Source organism: Oncorhynchus kisutch, linkage group LG14, assembly GCF_002021735.2.
Source record: "Oncorhynchus kisutch isolate 150728-3 linkage group LG14, Okis_V2, whole genome shotgun sequence".
In the NCBI taxonomy this organism is placed as follows: Eukaryota; Metazoa; Chordata; class Actinopteri; order Salmoniformes; family Salmonidae; genus Oncorhynchus; species Oncorhynchus kisutch.
The window spans coordinates 154,540-165,552 of NC_034187.2; the positions used below are offsets into that span (position 1 = coordinate 154,540).

An 11,013-nucleotide genomic window follows, 5' to 3' on the forward strand; every position below is an offset into this window, starting at 1 on the left:
TTGACCGTTTTATGTGTGGATTAATTGTCGGAGTATAGGACCTTGTGCATTTCAGGTAAAATAACAACTCAATGTTTATATCCCAGGACAAAATAGCTAGCAACAGTAAGCTAGCTAAATAGGACAAATTAGCTTGCAAGTGCAAGCTAGCTAGCTAAATTGCCATAAATGTTTAATGCTTTTCGACCTGTCCCCAGAGTTTCCTTTGATATTTTAACCTGCGTGTTGTGATCATATTTGGTGTGGGGGGACAAAATATATTTATGCACGATGGCACACGATGGCGCACGCGTGCAGCCGGTTTGGGTTCCGTGTTAGGTTGGAGTCATTAAAACTAATTTTTCAACCACTTCACAAATTTCTTGTTAACAAACTATAGTTTTGGCAAGTCGGTTAGGACATCTACTTTGTGCATGACACAAGTAATTTTTCCAACAATTGTTTACAGACAGATTATTTCACTTATTATTCACTGTATCACAATTCCAGTGGGTAAGAAGTTTACATACACTAAGTTGACTGTGCCTTTAAACAGCTTGGAAAATTCCAGAAAATTATGTCATGGCTTTAGAAGCTTCTGATAGGCTAATTGACATAATTTGAGTCAATTGAAAGTGTACCTGTGGATGTATTTCAAGGCCTACCTTCCAACTCAGTGGCTCTTCGCATGACATCATGGGAAAATCAAAATAAATCAGCCAAGACCTCAGAAAAAGAATTGTAGACCTCTACAAGTCTGGTTCATCCTTGTGAGCAATTTCCAAATGCCTGATGGTACCACGTTCATCTGTACAAACAATAGTACGCAAGTATAAACACCATGGGACCATGCAGCCGTCATACCGCTCAGGAAGAAGACACGTTCTGTCTCCTAGAGATGAATGTACTTTGGTGCGGAATAACAGCAAAGGACCTTGTGAAGATGCTGGAGTAAAAAGGCACAAAAGTATCTATATCCACAGTACAACGAGTCCTATAATCGACATAACTTGAAAGGCAGCTCAGCAAGGAAGAAGCCACTGCTCCAAAACCGCCATAAAAAGCCAGACTACGGTTTGCAACTGCACTTTGGGGACAAAGATCGTACTTTTTGGAGAAATGTCCTGATGAAACAAAAATAGAACTGTTTGGCCATAATGACCATAGAGTTATGTTTGGAGGAAAATGGGGGAAGCTTGCAAGCTGAAGAACACCATCCCAACCGTGAAGCACAGGGGTGGCAGCATCATGTTGTGGGGGTGCTTTGCTGCAGGAGGGACTGGTGCACTTCACAAAATAGATGGCATCATGAGGATGGAAATTATGTGGATAAATTGAAGCAACATCTCAAGCCATCAGTTAAAGCTTGGCCGCAAATGGGTCTTCCGAATGTACACTGACCCCAAGCATACTTCCAAAGTTGTGGCAAATTGGCTTAAGGACAACAAAGTCAAGGTATTGGAGTGGCCATCACAAAGCCCTGACCTCAAGCCTATAGAAGATTTGTGGGCAGAACTGAAAAAGTGTGTGCGAGCAAGGAGGCCTACAAACCTGACTCAGTTGCACCAGCTCTGTCAGGAGGAACAGGCCAAAATTAAATCAACTTATTGTGGGAACCTTGTGGAAGGCTACCTAAAAGTTTGACCCAAGTTAAAAAATTTAAAGGCAATGCTACCAAATACTAATTGAGTGTATGTAAACTTCTGACCTACTGGGAATGTGATGAAAGAAATAAAAGCTAAAATAAATCACTCTACTGTTATTCTGACATTTAACATTCTTAAAATAAAGTGGTGATTCTGACTGACCTAAGACAGGGAATTTTTACTAAGATTAAATGTCAGAAATGGTGAAAAACTGAGTTTAAATGTATTTGCCTAAGGTGTATGTTAACTTCCGACTTCAACTGTATATCTTGCATTTTCCTTTGCCGAATGGGCGGGAATTAGAATGCATAAGATTCTGTATTTATGGTTGCATAGCTTCTCAAGGTTTGATAGAGACCCAATCCCCTTCGTCCCTCAGTCTTCCCACTCTTTCATTCAAACCTAACCCCCTTTCTTTGTGTAACCAGCAGTCATATCGGTTTCGTCCGCTAGGGACTATTTATTTTATGACATGATTAGTAATCAATGTGTGATCTATCCTGTGTGATTATTTAGGTATTTATTAAATAAATAATTAAACCAATTTTTGTATTTCTGATTCAACTTGTTAGCCAGGGTTTATGAAGATAACCAAGTACTTACGACAATAAGAATGAGACTGAATAAGGAGACAATTAATAATTGACTGCTTTTGAGAGTTTATTCGGAAGACAGTTTATTCGGAAGACAGCAGCTCTATAAACACTCTTCCGTGGTGCTCCAGGTTATTAACGAGTTAATTGTTGCATGCTTTAATTCAATCACGTAATCAATCAAAAGTTAGGAAATTGATTTAAAGAAAATAGCATGTCGTATAATTTAATCAGTCAGAGACACAACAGTAGGTTGCAATGGAGCCCGCTTCGCCTGAAATAGCTAAAGAACGTTTCCAGCACTGTAGAAGCTGCGTTTATTATTGTCCGGGACAATATTGACAGTCCGGAGATCCAATGCGGCAATTGTTTGCTAGCGGAGGATTATAAGGAATGAAGTGGCTATGCTTAGCAAGCAAATCTCAATTCTGCACAGATTTATGGGGAAAACGCAGATTGTAACTTTCTTGTTCTCAACTCCTGTGGCTGGACGCCGCCCGCTAATGGATGTTACTCCGCCTTGTCATCTGTCCCTAGCTGAATGGCGTGTGCTACCTGGAACTTGCCAGCCAAGGAAGTTGTCACCATCTGCTTCTCATCTTCCATCCTGTAGTGAAGTAGACGGAGAACATCAAGAAGATTGTTCCAAACAGCTCTGGTCCCATGTCACAAGCTGTGGAAACCGAAGGAAGCAGCATACCGCTAAGTGGACGGGAGTGACTGCGAGAGGTTCAGAGCAGATTGACATAAGGAATAGCTTTGCTGCACAGGTGCCTGATCTACCTGCGCCTTCATCGCTGGGATTTCCTGTGTCTGCGATGGCAGTGCTGACTGCAACTACGCTGACTCCAACAGTGACTTCGTCGTCGAGTTCAGCTCCTTTCCCTCTCTCTGGATCTTACAGGGCACTGCCTGCTATGGGATGTCTGGACATATCGCCGGGAGCAGCGGGTATACGCTATCCTGCTTCTCGTGGACGTGTGAACGGTTCAACAAATTGTGTGAGGGGTAGGAATGGGTGGATTTCTCCATTCCCTTGTGCTATCCAGGAGCACGAGTACAGAACATCAACAAGCTGCTCCCTAACATTATAAACCTGCATCAGGACATTAATAAGCTGCTCCCAAACATTATAAACCTGCATCAGGACATCAATAAGCTGCTCCCAGACATTATAAACCTGCATCAGGACATCAATAAGCTGCTCCCAGACATTATAAACCTGCATCAGGACTAGAGGTCGACCGATTAATCGGAATGGCCGATTTAATTAAGGCCGATTTCAAGTTTTCATAACAATCGGAAATCATTTTTTTGCTATATTTTTTTAAATATATATATATATTTTTTATAACAATTGGAAATCATTTTTTTGCTATATTTTTTTTAATATATATATATTTTTTATACCTTTTTATTTTACTAGGCAAGTCAGTTAAGAACACATTCTTATTTTCAATGACGGCCTTGGAACGGTGGGTTAACTGCCTCGTTCAGGGGCAGAACGACAGATTTTCACCTTGTCAGCTCGGGGATCCAATCTTGCAACCTTACAGGTAACTAGTCCAACAAAATAACGACCTGCCTCTCTCTCGTTGCACTCCACAAGGAGACTGCCTGTTACGCGAATGCAGTAAGCCAAGGTAAGTTGCTAGCTAGCATTAAACTTGTCTTATAAAAAACAATCAATCATAATCACTAGTTAACTACACATGATATTACTAGATATTACTAGATATTATCTAGCGTGTCCTGCATTGCATATAATCTGACTGAGCATACAAGCATACAAGTATCTAAGTATCTGACTGAGCGGTGGTAGGCAGAAGCAGGCTCGTAAACATTCATTCAAACAGCACTTTCGTGCATTTTGCCAGCAGCTCTTCGTTTTGCGCCAAGCATTGCGCTGTTTATGACTTCAAGCCTATCAACTCCCGAGATGAGGCTGGTGTAACCGAAGTGAAATGGCTGGCTAGTTAGCGCTCGCTAACTGGAGGGACGGAAGCTATACTGTTACACTGGCAATACTAAAGTGCCTATAAGAACATCCAATAGTCAAAGGTTAATGAAATACAAACGGTATAGAGTGAAATAATTCCTATAATAACTACAACCTAAAACTTCTTACCTGGGAATATTGAAGACTCATGTTAAAAGGAACCACCAGCTTTCATATGTTCTCATGTTCTGAGCAAGGAACTGAAACGTTATCTTTCTTACTTGGCACATATTGCACTTTTACATTCTTCTCTTCTCTCTCTTCTTTTTGTGAGACCCTGATTCATGTGAAAGTATACAAGTTTAATATTCTTCATATAGTCACTGTGATAGTAAATGTCCATTTCTGTTTTTTCTATTAATGCCATTGGAATCCATAATGTTTTGAAAAGGAAATCTTTATTTTTGTATTGGAAGGGTAAGAGTGCTGACTTTTATTTCATTCAAGAAACTCATGCCTGTTCCACAGATACTGCGTTTTGGGAGAGTCAATGGGGGAATGATATTTGGTTTTCATTTGGTACTAATCGGTCAGCAGGTATCGCTATTTTAAAAGGCAACTTTAAGGGTCATATGTTGAGTCATGAAGCAGATAATACAGGGAGATGGATTATACCATTGGTAGATGTCAACCACGTTCAATTCATTGGTGTAAATACTTATGCTTCCAATAACAAGTCAAGTAACTATTTTATTTGGAGCCATTGAGAGGAAAATAAGTCAAATGATGGATAAATATCCATTGGCCAAAGTCATATGGGGTGGAGATTTTAACACAGTATTACATGATAATCTAGATAGATGGCCTCCTAAGGATAACAATTCTGTTTGTGAAATAAGGAATATATGTCTAAGGTTAGGTGTTCTAGATATTTGGAGACATAAGAACCCAGATTATGTTTACATGGAGTACCATGTATTGATTTCTGGCTGATATCTGAAGACAAGGTTGATACAGTCTTGATTGTACCATCAATTTTAACAGACCACAAAGGGATCTCAATAAAGATAAATATGCATGGTTTTTTAACAAAAAAAAGTTTGCAAAGGTTACTGGAAAATGAACAAGACTACTCTAGAATGAGGTATTTAAGAAGGAAGTAATAGGAATTATTGATAAATACTGGAAATGTGCCTGTGTTATGAATACGTTTGGAAGTTACTAGGAGCTAATGAAATTTGATATAAGGCTTTTGGCTATTTCAATGGGGAAAGAAATTGCTCATTCCAAGAGAGAGAGAATATGACATCATAAAGGGAATAATGGATTATACTAAAAAAAAGTGAACTAACTAATCAGGAATTACTGGAGCTATCATCATTACAAATGCAGTTAGACTGTATCTACGAGGAAAAGGCCCGGGGAGCATTTGTAAGATCAAGACGAAAATGGATGGAAAAGGGAGAGAAAAATACAAAATATTTATTTAATTTAGAAAAAAGGGGAGGCGAAAATACTTAATTTACAAATTATTAATAATATATTAATAATACTCCCAATGAAAATCCAAAAGAAATCTCTCAGCATGTTGCCCAGTTTTATCAGAATCTGTATACATCAGCCCAGCCAACTTCCAATATGGATCTTTCCTTAGACAATGTAGCAAACATTGCTAAGAAGATAGATAATGATTTTAGGAATTTTTGTGATGATGAGTTATCTGAAATTGAGATTTAAAAAAGGCTGTATTAAAAGCCTTAAGGACAATATGTACCATGGAAATGATGGTTTAATAAACAAGTTTTATAAAGCATTCAATGATAAATTGATTCCTTTCATTCTTGCTATCTTTCAAGAATCAATAGAAAAAGGGGAGTTACCGGCTTCCTTCAAGGAGGGTGTAATTACTTTGATTCCCAAACCTAATGAGGATACTCTTTATATAGACAACCGGAGACTGTTGAATAATGATGGGAAATGATTTGCCCTTGTATTTGCTAAGAGGTTGAAACAAGGCTTGCATCATATAATTGATGAAGAACAATCTAGTTTTATGCATGGTTGACACATTAGTAATAACATCAGGTTGATCTTAGATATGATTGACTAATGACCTCATCCTTGATGATAGTTTTCTTGTGTTTGATTTTTATAAAGCTTTTGACACTGTAGAACATGAGTTTATGTTCAAAGCAATATGTTTTTGGGGGTTTGGTGACTTTTTTTTTAAAGCAGTCTGAAGTTTATATAGTGGTGGTACTAGCTCTGTAAAATTAGCTCACGGGACATCCCAAAGATTTGATATTGGCTGTGGCATTAGGCAGGGTTGCCCAATTAGTCCATTTGTATTTTTATTGGTTACTCAAATTATGGCCCGTCATATTAAGAAAGGTAATTTTAAGGTGTTTCAGCACCTGGCAAAGAATTTAAACTATGTCAACTGGCTGATACCACCATATTTTTAGGAGACAGTTATGAGGTTTCTAAAGCAGTTTCCTATATTGTATCGGGTTGGAAAATTAATATCAATAAGTCAGTCTTATTTCCACTCAAGGATTGTGTTTTACAGGAAGTATATGGTATCCCAATTAAAGATAAGGTTACTTATCTTGGAATTGTTATATGCAAGGATGAAAAACAAAGAAGTGTGTCGTGGAAGATTCAGAATTTGTTGGTAACATTTGTAAGATGTTTTATATTCATCTAATGTGTGTAAGTTAATGTATAATACTGTGGCGAGGTTGCAGTTATCTGTTCTATGTCAAAACTAAGTTGCATGGGCCGCTGAGAGGGGAGAGGTCAAAGTGTCATCATGTGTAAACATATCTTTCACTCCCTACCTTTTTCCCAGTGGAGAAAGGAGGGTGGCAGTATCTGGAATCATTCTATGCTCCCTCTAATGTTGTTTCTATCTTAACCTATAGCCTCATTCTCCTCTCCGTGAGTTTGTATTTAGAGTGGGTTGTATCTAAATGACAATTTGATATATGCCTGTTGATATGGAGGATTGGTTTATGGTTCTGGGGTTTGGGAAAGGAGACAAAGCTGAACGATGAATTATGTCTATGCTGTCTGACTATGTGTGTTCTTTGCTATTAAAGGAACTCAGCTGCAATGTGTGGGGGGCTCTCAGAGAATTCACTGAGAGAGACTGAATTTATCTGAGAGTCACAGGATTGTGATAGAGCTCATATAATTAAAGATGGACTTTTATAACCAACTCTGACGTGTGTGTGTGGTTTGCTCCCATGATTTGGTAAATAGAGGAAATTTCCACGACAAGTGAATTGAACTTTATTGAGAAAACAAAGAAGAAATTGAACCTCTGGTTGATGAGAGGTATTTCGTTACATGGTCAGGTTTTATTATCCAAAGCTGAAGGGTTATCCAGATCGCTTTATGTCTCGCTATCACTTGACTTACCCCTTAAAATTGTAAGGGACTTTGATAAGATTCTTTATCATTTTATTTGGAGGAACAAGCCTCACTATCTACGAAAAGATATTCTCACTAATACCCAAGAACAAGAAGGTCTTGAGGTTCTAGATTTCAATACTCTAAATAATACTTTAGAGTATGTTAAGAACCAGAACAGTATTTGGAATGTCTTCCCTAAGTATGTATTTGACTCTGTTGGTGGTTTAGAATTTTTTGCTTCGATGTAATTTTGATATTAATGAAATCCCAGTAAAGTTGGCCAATTTCCATAAGCAGGCAATTTTAGCTTAGATATTAGCGTCGAAGCACAATTTTCCCCTCTCAGATACTTTTTATGGAACAACAAAGATATACGATTTAAAAATAAGTATATTTTTTTCGTAACTGATTTGAGAACTGGTTTTGGTTGGTCAGTTACTGAATAAGGATGGATATCTACTCTCATATGGGGAATTTCTTGATAAGTTTAAAATTCCAATAACCCTGAAAGAATTTGCAATTGTTTTTGATGCGATTCCAAGGGGGGTTGTATCTCTTTTAAATTCCTCTGTGGTTGATGTAAGTAACATAGATTTACATGAAAATATATTTAATTGGCAAAATTAACATCAAAGATAAAAAATAGTAATTAACAGATTAGGAATATTATTTGTGATATTGCAATTCCCCCAGCAAGATTATTTTGGTCAAATATCTATGGTGATATACAATGGGGGAGAGCATGGAAAATTGCTAACAAATATTATATCAGTAACAAAGTGAAGGAAGTTTCATTAAAATGTTACATAGAATTTATCCTGTGAAACATGTTTTGGAAAGATTCAAGCTGAATATTGAATATATCTGTGATTTCTGTGGAATGGAGAAGGAGATCATTTTGCATTTGTTTATTGCCTGTATTTAGAGTAGAATGTTCTAGATTGACAAACAGAATTTTGTTACGAAAAAAAAATAGGACCGGTTGTACTATTTAATGGTTTTGATATGATTTATTTCAGAAATTCTGATAATTAAAGATGTAGTATATTTAATTCACCTGCTAATAATACTAGGTAAATTTCATATTCACAAATGCAAATTTTTCACTTTATAAATGAGTTCAAACAATATGGCATCACTTTAACTAAAATGAAAAACAAAAAGGCAATTAAAACTTGTTGTATTATTAATGAATATGATTTGTTTGTTTAGGATTCCTGGCCATGTAAATAGTTTGTTTGCATGTGACTATTCCTCCTTTTTGGTTGATATGTTCAAATGAAATAAAAATATATCTAAAAAAAGAGCAAGCCTGCTTCTCTCCTATAGCATTTACTGGGATTTCACCAGAAGAGAATAGCGGAGATGCATTGCACAGCCTATTACGCACAGGAACAGCTGGAAGAGGGAGGCTGTAGAAATGTTTAGCCGAAGTAAAAAGATAAATAAAATACTATTAGACAGTACATTAGCTAAATATTAGGGCTATACATATGTATCTGTTAAAATACAGGAAAAAAAGGTTTCAGGTTAGGAAATGGCTGATATGTGTTCCTCCAGGCTGCGACTGTCATAACTGTTTAATTAAAAATACATGTGCCAACTCTGGTCTTGGCACGTGCGCTCTCCCCAACAGCTCGCAGACACAATGCGGGTCGGCCAGTCTACATGATGAGATTATTATGGATAAAAGAGAGAATATATTTATTTGTCAAACGGCAGTCAAGCATCGATCATCATGTCACCATAATAAGACCCTCAATATTTATTGGAAAGGAGCATCAAGATCACCGTGCACTTTCACCACCCTGTGAAGTTCATCATAACGTATTTCACCTGTAGCCCAATAAACTGCATGCTTTCCGGAGTCGGTATGACGGTTATTATGTCAATATTTGCGTATAAAGACGTTTCCACTGTCATTTCCACAACACATTTAACCGACACAAAAAAATCCCACCATGTCGAACGAACAAATTATGTCGGCATTTATCAAATTACACCGAAACTTCCTGTTTCCATCACAGCTGTCACGATTAAAACTGTGGATGGACACGTGGTTACTAACACAGATGTTTTTATTATGAACGTTTATTTAATAAGGGGATCCCAATTGAGACCAGGGTCTCATTTTCAATGGTACCCTGAGACCGTAAAGTAAGATATATATATATTTTTTTACAGAAACAATTTACAATAACAGGTGCAATACAACATCACTAACATCACAGCCATCATAAACAAGTTATTACATCAACCAAAATAATTGCACATCATCGGGGTTTTAAAATGCCCTCATTAGGGTCCTTCTCTATCTACTATCCTAGTGGACTGATTTTTTTGCTCGCAAATGACCTCACAAATTTGCAGGTGAAATTATTTGCAGGTGAAATTATTACTTTTTGGTATTTTTTATTCTTCCATCACCTGCCGAATAAAAACCTAATATGGCCATACTTCTGAAAGAGTTAATCGGGACAGATATGCTGAAGTAGACTCGGCCGAGTACCATTAGCTGGAACCCAGAGTAATATGATTCTGCGGACTCGGGAAGAACTCAGCCTGTATGAAGGTCCCCGAGTCTCAAACGGAATAGACCCGAGCCCGCCATGTTGACTGGGAAGTAACCTGTTTTATGTAACCATACCAAACACAACATATCATACTAATTTGAATGTCCCGGATTTGAATTAATTATGTTACATCTAGCCTATGTGACCTGGCTGGTTGTGGTGTAGGGTCAGGGTTAGAGCCATAGTTTGAGGCCCATGGAGGTAGCTATATGCAGAGCTGTGCAACACAAAGGAACTCCGTTGCATAACCCATTCTTTTCCCTGCAAAATGTGTGGGCTTAACAAGAGGATAAGTGTTTAGTAGGCTACATTCAGGCCACTAGCTGTCTGTTTGACTCTCTCGCTCCAGAAAGCATCGCCACCATGAGATATGCTATAATATTGACCAGGGAGACAGACTGGCACTTGATGACATAATACAGTGGTAAAAACAATGTTCCGAAACGTGCAGCAGCTGCCTACTGTTTTATAGTCCCACCTGTCTTATATACAATATGCGGTGTGAGTCTACAACATTATCGTCTTGATGACATTAAAACCTGACTCACCCAATAGTTCGATGCTGTCACCTATTGACGACCGTCTGATGTTCACTTCAGGTCGGATAGACAGATTCCTTTAGAATGGTTTAGTGTTGGATGTATGGAAGCTTTCGGAGCAACTGGGAGAAAGATCCAAAATTATCCGTGTAGAAGACCCGCTAGTTCACTGCGGTTCTCTTCTACAAGTCACTTCAAAGATTCAGATCTAACCGTAAAAGAAAAAGTCGCCTCGCGATTTATATATCGATGTTTAAAATACATAAACACAACATGAACAGTGTAATTCTACTCTGCGCCTGTCCCGCCCGGGCGCTACTGAGCATG

General features: G+C 37.9%; 1 protein-coding gene across 3 annotated transcripts in view; it reads right to left on the bottom strand.

Annotated features, from left to right (window-relative positions):
- The window catches only part of asmt2 (acetylserotonin O-methyltransferase 2), a 75,861-nt gene extending 64,848 nt beyond the window's left edge, over positions 1-11,013 (bottom strand). For 2 of the 3 annotated variants that reach the window (XM_031787611.1, XM_031787612.1), the window contains exon 1: positions 10,696-11,012. The gene's annotated coding sequence lies outside the window, so the exon portion shown is untranslated. Of the gene's footprint in view, positions 1-10,695 lie in introns of all 3 variants that reach the window. The other variant, XM_031787610.1, reaches the window with a different exon arrangement.